At 38.1% G+C, this 14109-nt stretch overlaps 1 long non-coding RNA gene across 1 annotated transcript; it reads right to left on the bottom strand.

The window, feature by feature from the left end:
- Positions 1 to 7147: 7147 nt before the first annotated feature.
- LOC125246057 lies at positions 7148 to 8160 on the bottom strand. The gene is made up of 3 exons (XR_007179701.1): positions 7951 to 8160; positions 7403 to 7531; positions 7148 to 7287 (listed from the first exon to the last, which is right to left on the bottom strand). It is a non-coding gene; the product is annotated as an uncharacterized LOC125246057 (long non-coding RNA).
- Between the last annotated feature and the right edge of the window lie 5949 nt (positions 8161 to 14109).

Raw genomic sequence — 14109 nt, 5'->3', positions numbered from 1 at the left:
CATCTTATCTGATGTTGCTGAACATTTGTTTATATTCATTCACCAAAGATCCAATCACGGTGTGGCACATCTTCTTACACACCAGCAGTTAGAGAGGGGCCCTGTCGTAAACTGGCCCCTGGAATGCCATCTTGACTGTTGTTCATAACATGCCAGTTCTCTCCATTTTTTTATGATGGAGTTAGTGATGTAAGGCCAGACTACAGGCTTACAAGGCAGACACTAACACATCTGTTCTCATTCCTGCGTGACCATTATGATCATGGATGGGGACATGAGCTGGAAGTGCTTGTTTTTGTGTTCTGGTTGGCCAGCGCAACTTCCTATCGGGTCGTATCCAGAGCCTTTGATATTCCCCGCTCCACTGTACATGAAATTGTTCACCGTGTGGCAAATAAGATAGTTTGCAAAAGAGCCCAGATGATTCATTTCCAAGCTGCAGAAGAATTGCAAAAGGTTGGAGATGGGTTTGCTCACCTCGCTGAATCTGCAGCTTTCAAAAATGCTGTAGGAAGCATTGATGGGTGCCAAGTGAGAATCAAGCCACCTAGTACAGATGCTCAGTGCTACCTCAACCGCAAACTGTTTTACTCAATTCAGCTCTTAGCAGTTTGTGACCACAGAGGCAAGTTTTTAGACATCTTCGTAGGATACCCAGGTTCAGTTCATGATTCCAGAGTTCTGAAAAACAGTCCACTATTTTGCCAGCAGCTTTACCCACCTGAGAATTTCTGGATCCTAGGGGATGGCGGGTATCCCTGTATATCTCAGCCAATCGCCCTAATTGAGCAGAAAACTCTCTTCACATCTCACATTAAAATCTTCTTACATCTACAATTCAAGGGTGAAACGATTTCATAAACGCATTACAGTAAGATTTCATTTGTTACTGAAACACACTGAACAATACTTGCACTGCATTTGTTAATTTTGGTTAATGTAGATCTCAACATAATACATTTTAAAAATGTAAAGACTTTTTTTTGTGAATTTGAACATGAAAGATCTGTTAGCTGTTATAAAAAAAAACTGCACACTATAAAATCTCTCATCATATGCTCTTCAAGACATCAAGACATTTCTTGAGCAAGTTGGATCTACACAGCCCTTCCTCCTCTGTGTTGGAGAAAAGAGGAGTAGCATTCAGAAGTTTTACATCATCCTGGACCAGAAGGCCATTCCCTGCATGACGCAGACAGCTGTTGCAGCCTTTGATGAACTCTTTAAGGCGCACTTTGTCTTTGTGTCGTATGATGAGGCCTTGTGCATCTTCTACACGTTCATTCAAACAACGGTGTATGGCATTGATGTGGGCATTGCCAAGGAAAGTCCAAGGGTCAAAGAAATCCGTGTGAGAATTCACAACACTGAGGTTTGACTCCCAGCGCCCAGCGTCTTGCTCAAATGTTCTCATGCTTCCTTTGCAAGGTACACCACAGAAGTTATTCAAGTTTGTTTCAGCATCTGAAGTTTCATCATGGTTTGTACCCAGGGCATTCATTACGGTTGAAATGTGGCGAACCTGGATGTTCATCTGTGTTTTATACATATTATGGGTTCAAGAAACATATTTTGGGAGTGCACAGAGACTGTGTAGCCTCAGGTACTGCTGAGAACGTTGGTAGTGGTATCAATGTTCCTGTTTCTGATACCCTAACTGAGGATCCTCCAGTCACTTTTCAGACTCCTGTTGAAAATCGGCAACTAACGGATATGTGTAGTGCTATTGTTGCTCAAGTACAAGCAGCTGGAGTCTCTGAAAATACTGTTCAATGTTTAGTTGGTTCAATGGAAGAACTTGTAAGTGATGTTCACGCTCAAGCAAGAGACACTGTTCTAAAATGTCTTTCATCAGAGGTGCCTTTGCAAACCCTAGACAAAGTTAAAGAATGTTTTCACCAGCTAGAAAATCCTTTCTCTTGCCTTAATACTGAAACAAAGAGACAGAGACACTTTGAGAAAAAATGGAAAATTGTTGAACTGGTGGAATATGCTCTTGGTGTGCGCTATGATGTGCGCAAAGATAAAACTACAGGATTATACAGTTAAGTTCCTGTCAATGACAAATTTGTCTATGTGCCCATTTTAGGAACTCTTGAGTCTATGTTTACAAATTCTGAACTTTGCCACTTTTTCCAGCAGGTTAAAAGTCATCAAGATGGTATTTACAAAGACATTAATGATGGTTCTTACTTCAAAAAGCATATGTTATTTGGTCAAAAAGAGCATGCTCTTCAAATACAGTTATATTACGACGATTTCGAACTGCAAATCCACTTGGATCCAAAAAAGGAATACACAAACTTGGTTGTTTTATTTTATTTTAAGAAATTTGCCCCCAAGATCAATTCTGTTTTAATGAACATCCATCTTGTGGCCCTTTTCCATTCAGTAGACTTGAAAAAATATGGCTTTGAACCAATCTTACAGCCTCTGGTAGAGGATCTGAAAATTCTGGAATCAAAGGGAAATCAATGTGCCCTTCTCAGATACTATGTTACAGGGTTCTGTCATTCAGGTTACTGGTGACAATTTAGCTTTACATGGACTGCTTGGTATGGTTGAGTCGTTCAGTGCAACCTACTTGTTGCCGGTTTTGCTTAACTGACAAAACAAAGTTGCAGTCTATATTTAGTGTAGATGACCCAGATTTGATAATTGGAACAAAGGAGCTATATTCAGAACATTGCAATGCTCTGGCACAAGATCCCACTCTTGCACCACTGTTTGGCCTTAAGAGAAGTTGTCCACTCAATTCATTACAGTTTTTTCATTCTTCAGAGAATTACGCTGTTGACATTATGCATGATATTGCTTGAAGGGGTTGTGCAGTATCTGTTTTTAACACACTAGTTTTGTACTTAAGAAGTACTAAATACAAATTTTTTGTATATTAAGTACAAAATTAGTGTGTGAAAATAGAGCACTTTAAAAACATTATAAAAATGTATTTTTATTTTTTTACCTGGGCAGTTTTTCCCCACTTACATCCATATGATAGTCCCCTCCCCTTTAGGTCTCTGGCATCACCAACTAAAAACTAACTAACCCTTAAAAAAAATGTATATTACAATTATGCCATGTCTGCTCTTGGTCAACAAAAGCTGCAGTGATGTTATGCTTAATATTGGTGCGTCCATGGGGCACATCAAATCTCATAGCTGCCAGTTTCTCCTGGAGACCTGCATATAAGCTTATATCATTTTCATAGAACATAATCAAACAAATTTAGCAATAATTTATTTTGCCACTACTATGGGTGTATACATTTTAAATGGCTGTGCCTGTGACCACATCAGTGGACACCTTTGCAAATATTTACAATTTAATTTTTTTAAAGCAATTATTAGTGATAACATGATCATCAACATCCCAGTGTTGATGCTATCATTTGATTTCCTTTACAGATATATTCAGAAGTGTTTATCTCCAGGTAACATGTCCAGTTACTGGAGTAAACGCAGAAAAATTCAAAGAGGAGTTGAGCAAGATTTGCAAAAACTGCAGTCAGCATCTGTAGAAACAGATGATGAAATAACTGAGGAGAGACTTGACTGTCACAACATAAGCAATTTTGAGGAAGTGGCTCTTACAACACCAGAGTCCAACAATAGAGTGGAGTCAGTATATGATTGAACACTAAGCAGCAGTGAGGGAGGAGCTAGTGAGAGCTTTGCTGGGAACACAGAGGACAGCAATGATGAAAGCACAGATGAGGAGGATGATATCAGAGCATTACTTTCTGATTGGGCTGTCAGGAAACAAATTCCACATTCATCACTGACTGAACTACTCAAGATTTTGTGCAACAAATTACCTGAATTAGGCCTTCCTAAAGATTCACGGACTTTGCTGAAAACAAAATCAGTGGTGGAAATAAAAGAAGTCTCTGGGGGACTTATTTTCATGCTGGCATTGAACACGGTCTGTTGTCCCACCTCACAACATCAGTTGTTCATCCAATGTGTCAGTCAGTGTCCCTGCAAGTTAATATAGATGGCCTTCCTCTATACAAGAGCTCAAACTCTCAATTCTGGCCTATTTTAGGCCTTGTAGAAAACTACAATGATGGGGTCCAGACAAACAAGTTGCCATTCGTCATTGGGATGTTTTTTGGGGAGAAAAAAACCAGCCAGTCTTGATTTCCTACAAGACTTTGTTGAGGAAATGCAGCATCTTGAAAAAGAAGGTTTCTTTTTTGAAGACCAGAAATATTAGGGTCCAGATCTCTGCCATTGTTTGTGATGCACCTGCAAGGGCCTTCATCAGAAATTCTAAGGGTCACAATGGGTACTATGGATGTGACAAATGCTGTCAAAAGGGAGTTTACCACAATAACCGTATGATCTTTCCAGAAACAGCAGCCTGTCTGAGGTCTAACCATGACCATTTTGATTCTCTTTCTGAGGACTCGCACTACAGTGGGAAAACACCTTTAGAATCACTGTCCATTGGTTTGGTGATATCATTTCCTCTTGACTACATGCACCTTGTATGTTTGGGGGTTACACACAAACTCATCTCTCTATGGCAGAAAGGGCCACTGAAGACTCGTTTAGGTCCAGCGTTTGTCAGAAATGTTTCTTCACAACTGACAGAGCTACGACCTCATGCGCCGTCAGAAATTAACAGAAAACCGAGATCTGTAATCGAGTCAGACCGCTGGAAGGCTACTGAATTTCGTATATTCCTCTTGTACACTGCACCAGTCTGTTTGAAAGGAAATATTCCAAAGGCGATGTATGAAAACTTCATGCTGCTTTCAGTTGCTATGACCATCTTTCTAAGTCCATCCTTGTGTGCAGACTACGCAGACTATGCTGGAAACCTCCTGGTTTTGTTTGTGGAAGCACTGCAGCAGACTGTATGGAAAAGAAACCATGACTTACAACATGCATTGCTTGACTCTTTTTATTCATGATGTACAAGCATTTGGGGTACTTGACAACATCTCTTGTTTTCCCTTTGAGAATTTCCCTTGGCCAAATTAAACGAATGATGAGAAAACCAAACAAACCTTTAGCACAAGTCATACGAAGACTGTCAGAAAAAGAGGCCATGCGAACAATGCAGTCAGATGCAGAGAAGACACTACAAAGACCACATGACAATGGCCCAGTCCCAAATGGTCTAAATGTGAAAGAGCAGTATTCAAAAATGCAGTTTGCTCACTTCTCTGTGCAGATTTGCACTGGGAATAACTGTGTCCAGCTGAAAAACACCGATGTTGTTGTTGTGCAAAACCTGGTGGTCGAGGAACACAGGAGAAACCTTAATCGTGTACAAAAGATTTAGGAACAAGACAGATCTTTTTGTCTATCCCCTACCATCATCACAGCTAGACATTTTCTTGCTCTCTGGATTGAAGGATGAACTCCTTTTTACCCAAGCCACAAATGTGCTATGGAAGTTTGTGTTACTTCCATGCAAAGAGGACTTGAATAAGATCAATGTTTGATGCTTTTGGAAAATGCTGCTTTTTTTCTAATTCTAATTTCTAGTTCCTATTTTAATAACTGTGATCTCTGTATTAAATCAAGGTGCCTGCAGTAAGGCATACCCACACCAAAAATCGCAGAGTGTGGAGGAGATGATTGCCACGACCCTAAAACATGCCCCAGATCGTGCAAAAGCAGCTAATCAGGTGAGTGCATTATAAAATTTTCAGGTATAAATAGTTAGCCAAAGAAAAGCACATTTAATCATCTCACACAGACAGACAGACTGACTGACAGATAGATAGAACAATACAACATACAAGCAGACAGACAGACTGGCTGCGTCCGAAACCGCCTACTCAATGAGTAGGTACTTAATTTCATTAAGTACTTACTTAACGAGCGCCAAAAGAGTAGGTACTTAACAGCCAAATCTCGTTGAGTATGCGAGATCCGAAAATAATCCGCCATGTTGAGGTTATCACGTGACCTACGACGTTATCACAAGCGCAAAACTTAGAAGAATTAAACCTGTCACTCTTCTATCTGTTAATATCTTGATATTGATTAAACTGCTTATTTTGTGGTCTTGTTGAAGAAACAGCTGCCAGTAATTTTGTAATTGTAGTAGGCTACAACTAATATATTTTGGGTTAATTTAAAGTTCTTATATTTTTATAATGCGAGTTTATTTTTTGTTACAAATACCCAAATTCGTGTGAATGTTATTAATTTCTTTATTTTATATGCAAAAATGTCCATCCACAAGCATAAATCAAATTTTTTCCACATTTTCTTGTTGAATTAGCTCTTAGTTTCATCCCTCAGGCTTACAAATAATAAATAAAATAAATACTTTTATGCATTATGATGTATTCAAAATATTTAACCTTGTCATCATGCTTTGTTTGTATATAATTTCAAACGATGATGTATACAAACACTTTTTTTTTTTTTCATTATTATTGTTCATTGTTAAAGATACAACTGGTATTTTCCCTGATCTTGTATGTTATTATAGGTCCTGCAATAAAATAAAGATGAGCGACAGGTGCACTAACACCTCACAGCACCAGTAACTCCACAGCCCTACCTAGTGCAGTTTTCCTCAGTGTTAATAATGTCTGAAGCCAAAGAAGACATCAGCAGCTGCTCGAAGATCTCGCCTTTGAAGAAGACTGTTGATTTTATACTCAAAAAATGTAAGTAAAATCTACTTGAAATTAAGATTACCTCAGAATGAATTGCTTTGCTAGCACACCCCAACATTAACCATAAACCAAAACTTGATTATATTACTTTTCATATTACTTCTTTAGTAAAACAAGCAAATTGTAATGTAATGTTTTGTTTTATGACAGCTGTGCATGAACACACACTAGACAAATACAGCTGATGTGAATATATCTCCATTTACAGTCAATGAAAGCATGAAGTAATAAAATATATACATTTACTGATAATAGCATAATTAATAAGTAAAGAATTAATAAAAGTAATAATAACAATAATTAAATAAATGCATGTACAAGTCAACAACACACGAAACAAAGCTTCATTCAAACGTATTGCTCTAACAATCACGTATTTACAGTCCTGCTCTCATCTCACACAGCTGTGCCGATTCTGCAGCTTTATTCTGATGAAGCAGCTGATGAACACCTTCATCCATCATGTCCCTCACCGCTGCTCTTCTCAATGGGGACATCGTTGATCCAGAGGATGAGGAAGACCATGATGATGATCCTCTGAACCCCACAAGCTTGAAGCAGGAGTGGGAAAAGATGTGCGAGACAATCTGGCTCTGCTGTGTCTGCTGCAAACATTCATGTGCTCTCCATCAGCATGACTGAATAAACAGATTAAAACATTTTACAATTCATTCACGTCAGCATTCAGTTTCTTGCCATACTTCATTTCATATTTTTACAATTACATGATGATTTCTTTTGTAGCTTCATTACGTTTGTGGTGTAGTGGCCTAAACCACTGAGCTGGTCAGCAGAAGGTTGCTGGTTTGATCTCTGCAGTGTCTCCACCAGTGTGTCCTTGATCAAGACACTTTACTCCAGGTTGCTCCAACGGGATCATCCCTGTAATAAGAGCACTGTTAGTCACTTTAGATAACAGCATCTGCCAAATGTAAATTTGATTTTTTTAAATCCTTTTTTGTTAGTGTTTCGAGCACAAACGCTATTTGGAGGCATAAAGGGTTAGTTCACCCAAACAAATAAATTCAGTCATTATTCACTTGCCTTCACGCTGTTCAATCCCTGTGTTCATTTTTTTTTTTTTTTCCTGAAGACAAAAGTTGATTTTGATCAAGTTTGTCCAGGTAGTTTCTACAATATCAGTCAATGGAGCCTGACATCCAGAAGCTTCATGACATTATTTGATGATGCTTTTGAAGCTCCAGTGTATGAACTGAAACCAGCAGAACAAACTTGATCAAAATCACATCCTCACTGTCCTTTGGTCTTTGTCTAGATGCTCTCGCTGGCTCTGGACTCACTGAGGATGAAGAAATCACATCAACATCAGGTCAGATGAGGCAGTAAGGGCAGGAGGAGTGATGGAGAGTCTCATCCATGACACGGAACCATTCCCAGGATCTGCTGTGTCTCTCCATCCTCAGTGCTCACACCAGTCTGAGGACATTTCGCATCCTACAAACATAATACAAAAGCAGTCATTTTAGCAGTACAATGTTATCTGATTTCTGTATTAGAAGTATCAAAATGATCTTTATATTTTTGTTTCAGGTTTTCCTTTTTTTTTTTTTTTTTTCTTCACAAATGCCACTGTCATCTTTCCTCACAGGTCCTGCTCCAACACAAAGCTCTGCAACAAATGCACAGACATCAAGAATCAGAAAAGTACTGTAATAACTCTGTTTGAAATTACAATAATTAAAATAAACTACAACTTAAGATTTAAATAGACTTTGTATTAATTTCTGTCCCTGTAACATCAGACAAGATTCAAGTTTCCTCTGAGATTTATGTGCTCAAATCTACAAATCCTTAAATTTTGAGGTAGTTGAAGATTTGTTTTAACTCACTTTTTATCCAACACATATGTTCCTTGTTTTATTAAAAGTACTAACGGACAAATAAAATAGATAACTTATGTCTGTCTAGTTAAGTGTACATTTGTTTATTTACATTACTTGCATTCATGTAATGTAAACAGTGTAGACAACAGTGAATTCTACATAATAGCACACACACACATCACTCATGGAACATAATCCATCATGCATAAGTCATAATACTTTATATATTCTTAATATTTTCCTGTCAGATGTTAAATAAACATTTAGTAAGCATCTTTAAGATGTATCCTCTTCGGAGAATTAAGTTATGTGTGTTTACTAGAGCTCCCTGTTATCTATACAAAATAAAACATGTTTTTACAGTAAAATCACAACTATACTGTCTAGCATCTTTACACATTCAGCAGTTTACTCTACAGTAGTTCAACAAATGTGACTTTAACACAAGAACCATGTTTTTGGTTTTCAATACTCACATTTGACAGCATCCGCGTCGCTTTCCTCCTCTGTGTTTGATTATGACGTATTCTCTCCCGTGGCCTCCTGGGATAGAAAAGTATCCAGCGAGGAACACTTCAGAATCTGGGCGGAAGTAGTAGGCCATCCGGGAACTTCTCGACTACTCATTAATGATTACTGAGGTTTCTGACATACTTAATTTCTAGCCTACTGCTTTTTCCCTATTATAAAGAAGGTAAGTAGGCGTTTTCGGACGCACTTTAAGTAGGCGCACGGCCGAATCTCGCGAGAATTAGTACGTCACCCAGGTAATTTTCGCCTACTCTTTTTGCTTCTGACATACTTATTCGCTCGCCTACTGCTTTTCCCCTACTAAATAGTAGAGAAGTAGGCGGTTTCGGACGCAGCCGATATGTTTTTAAGTACAGTAGCTGACTGCCTTAAACACCACTTACAAACGTAGTGAACTGTTTACAGTGGGCAGTGTCACTGCTTTTGAATTTGGCCTTTAGGCCATTTTGTTAAGCCAAAGACCATCAAGGCTAATGTTGAGGTTTTTTACGCAACACCTGTAGCCATAACACTGTTACCAGCTCTGCTCTTCCTCATCTCTATTCCCATTCCCACCCTTTATCCCTCTCACCACCATCCATCATCGCCTATCTTCCCATGGACTCTGCAGCAAAAACCTAAAGACTGAATTAACCCTGGCAGTCTTCTTTATTTTAACTTTTAAAATAAATTGTTTGAGCACTTTTTATGGCATGCATTGATTTTTTTGTTTTATTGCTTTATGAAGTTAATTTAAAGTGTGATAAACGATTTTTCCCACTTAAAGAGAATCATTTACTCGTGTCATCATTTACTCACCCTCAAGTTGTTCCAAACCTGTATGAATTTGTTTTGTTCTGCTGAACACAAAGGAAGATATTTGGAAGAATGTTTGTAACCAAGCAGATCTCAGCAGCCACTGACTACCATAGTATTTTTTTTCCTACGCACAAATAAATTCTGACAGGTTTGAAAGAACTTGAGGTTGAGAAAATGATGACAGAATTTTCATTTTTGGGTGAACTATCCCTTTATAGGATTAGTTCACTTTAAAAAAAAATTCCTGATAATTTACTCACCCCCATGTCATCTAAGATGTTCTTGTCTTTCTTTCTTCAGTCGAAAAGAAATTAAGGTTTTTGATGAAAACATTCCAGGATTTTTCTCCTTATAGTGGACTTCAATGGACTCCAAACGGTTGAAGGTCAAAATTACAGTTTCAGTGCAGCTTCAAAGGGCTTTAAACGATACCAGACGAGGAATAAGGGTCTTATCTAGAGAAACCATCACTCATTTAAAAAAAAGAATAAAAACAACAACAACTGTATATGCTTTATATAAACAAAAGATCGCCTTTGTAAGTCCTTCCGCCAAAACCGCTACGCTTACACAGTATGTCCTACGCCTTCCCTATTCTACGTACGGAACGAACGCAGTGGCAGTTACATTTTTTCCTTAAGTAGAATAGGGAAGGCGTAGGACATACAGTGTAAGCTTTTTGAAGAATACGGAAAATGGAAGCACTTACAAAGGTGATCATTTGTTTATATAAAGCATGTACATTTACATTTTTTTTTTTTTTAAATGACCTATTGTTTCGATTTGTAAAGACCCTTATTCCTTGTCTGGTATCATTTAAAGCCCTTTGAAGCTGCACTGAAACTGTAATTTTCACCTTCAACCATTTGGAGTCCATTGAAGTCCACTATAAGGAGAAAAATCCTGGAATATTTTCATCAAAAACCTTAATTTCTTTTCAAATGAAGAAAGAAAGACATGAACATCTTGGATGACATGGGGGTGAGTAAATTATCAGGAAAAATTTATTTGAAAGTGGACTAATCCTTTAATTAAAGAAATAGAGCTGAACTGTAACTTCACATATGGGGTGTTCATGTGGATGTGTGTGGAAAAAAGGTGGAGTACAAGTAAAAAAAAAACTAAGCAAAGCAATAGTGTGACGACAGAAGATAAAGAGCTATGATGGAAGCTGGGATCAGAACGCTCCACATCTGGTGGCTGGATACTGCGATCAGCTCTTCTGTTATATCAACAGACAAAATGGTTATTGTTACTGACAAAGCACACACACAAGCACACCCTACATGAGAGAAAGATGACAAGGTTAAAAAAAATAATGGTAGAATTCAGTGTGGCCTGTCTTTGTTAAAAGCCCACTCACCACGACAAGGTGCAGACCAGGAGTGGGAACATATAACACGGGACAAACATACAAGACACTACAAAACCACGGGACAAGACATGAAATAAATAGAGAACATACGACCGATACAACACTGATAAAACAATATACAATGGTGAAAACTGAGGGTGGGCGATAGGAACAACTGTAAATATAAACATTTCGCCCAGGCCTTTTTATAACAACTTAAAAATACTATATTAATGTATTACTGTAACATTTCAGTAACTCAATGTCTATAATATAAAATCCAACTAACCATGGATGTTAACTGTTTAACCATGTTGCAACTTAACATGTGAAAAATTTAATCTATAGATTAAAGAAACTAAAAGATCCAGAAACTATCCACATAAACATTGACCAGGGAGGTTGCATGTGTATTTCACATAATAGATGGCAAAAAGATCAATATCACCTTAGGTCCCGTTCATGCAGACTCTAAGAGATATTGAACAGTGCTTAATGTGACACGGGAAATACAAACCCATACAACCGTCACCCATACAAACTATGAGTTTAATCAGCGATATCTGTGTGGGCTAAGGAAGGCACCAAGTATAAAGGGTTTATGTACAACCTAGGCCCCATTTATTCAGGCTCCAAGTTAATGTTCAACAACTGATTTGTCAGCAAGTTAAATCTGACATCGAAGTTAATTTGAGACAACACATGTACATACTTCTTTTACAGCCGACATTGAAAGTTACTCAGGCCCCTTTCATGCAGGCTCCAAGTAACATTTACAATGTTGTTCAAAGAGAGTTAAGCTCAGTACCATTTTCCATGTTCAACGTCTGATAACTACAAAAATAACTACAGCCACCTCATCATCCACCTCATCTCCGTTCATCATCAACATCATCCACCAAAGAAACCCACAAGCCGGATAGGAGGAAATGCCGGGGGGAGTGGCGTGCCAGGAAGGCTGGATGCTACAGGACCTTGGGAGGAATGGCGTCACCGACCCAAGGACATCCAGGCTGGTATCTGTTTCCACCTCTCTCTAGTGTTCCCATAGATTCCTCCGGCAGACTAGTGCCTCTGTGGGAAGGCCTAGTTTTACCTAATTTATTACAAAAACATTTTAAGACACACATTCAAGAGGATACCCACTACATGGACAATGGTTGACAGTACCTTTTTAAGGACTAGTTTCTTTCCCGAGGTGACGTAAGCTAAGGGGGAGGGACTATGTGACACTGTCACATAAAATACATAGCCGATATGTGCCTCAGGCGATCATCTATTGTCTTTTTAAAAAGTTCAAAATTTTCAGTTACATACACAGAAAAAAATAACTTGGATAACTAGCCTTCCAGCTTCATTAAATTTGAATATACTTTTCTCCGTCGCCTTTCACACTCTTGCATCAGTCTCCTTCTTATCTCCTGTTACATTTGAAAATGTATGAACCAAAAAGAAAACCACAAAGTATTAAAGTATTTATTGTATTTATTGTAATAAATACATTTGAAAATGTATGAACCAAAAAGAAAACCACAAAGTATTAAAGGGGCAGTTCATCCAAAAGTGAAAATTCTGTCATCATTTTACTCACCCTCAAGTTGTTCTAAACCTGAGGTTTTTTTTTTGTTTGTTTCTAATAATAACACACTACTTTTTTTGTAAGGGCAACCATCATCCATACATGTGTCATTTTTTCTGACAGCAAAAATGTGCAATATTGTAATATTGCATTTGTATTATTATACTTACCCTTGCTCTGTCAGTTTCTAGGGAGTTATTGTACTCTATATCTTGTTGTTGCCTTAGGGCCCCCCATGTGCTCAAATCCTGCACAGATCCATTAATTTTGAAGTAATAGTGCCACACAGAACACAATAAGAAAAAACAAATTATTTCTGTATGTGAATATAGAATAGACACAAATAATGAATGGAACTGATCTAGCAAACAAAAGTTGTGTAAGTCTGGTCTATTAACCTGCTAACTGTAGCGGGACACTTTTTTTTTTATTGCCATTTTTCCCCAATCACGTTTTTGTAATCATAATAAATTGGGTTATTAGAAAGCTTAAACACTCAATATTCACCATTGGTCAATTTACCATATTTGTATGTGGTTTATGGATTTGTGCCAGATTATATGCATTGTGTTTTACTTGGCGTGACTAAACAATTGTCAAAGCTGTGGCTGGAGGAATCTGGTAGTGAGTTCTACATTGGCTCTCCAGACAATCAATGTGTTGTTAATGCACGCTTGTCTAAAATAAAACCCCTCAGTATATTCGCTGACTTCCCAGAGATCTCAGTGAAAGAAAGCACTGGAAGGCTGCTGAGTGGAGAGCTTGGCTTCTTTTTTATGCATTGCCTTGCCTGAAAGATATTCTCCCTTCAAAATATCTTTGCCATTTTGTGCTATTAGTGCAAGCTGTTTACCTACTTTTGAGTGACAGCATTTCAAAAGATGATGTAAACACAGCAGACCAACTGCACCTTGAGTTTGTTTTTCGCTTTCAGATGCTGTATGGAGAAAAGTGTATGACATTTAATGTCCACTTACTACAGCATTTGTCAGCGAGTGTGAAAAATTGGGGACCTCTTTGGGCGCATTCAGCATTTAATTTTGAAAATGGCAATGGAAAGCTTGTAAGACTTGTTAAAAATGCCAGGGGAGCACCACTTCAAATTGTTAACAAGTTCATTATGAGTAGAACTCTTCCATTGTTAGCAAGCACAGACACAATCAGTGAGAGCACACTCCAGTTTTGTCGAGAAGTTACTGAAACAAACAGACTAAAGCATACTGACTCACTTGGTGAAGTCTGTTTTCTTGGCTCTGCTGAAATTTTGTCACTCAGTTTTGAGGAGGAAGTTGCTGTGAGGCGAACTGTTCAAAACATGCCTAGAGGTACAGAGTTTAACATCTACTGCCGACTG

Source organism: Megalobrama amblycephala, linkage group LG14 (assembly GCF_018812025.1).
Source record: "Megalobrama amblycephala isolate DHTTF-2021 linkage group LG14, ASM1881202v1, whole genome shotgun sequence".
Taxonomy (NCBI): Eukaryota; Metazoa; Chordata; class Actinopteri; order Cypriniformes; family Xenocyprididae; genus Megalobrama; species Megalobrama amblycephala.
This window is presented reverse-complemented; position numbering and strand designations above follow the sequence as displayed.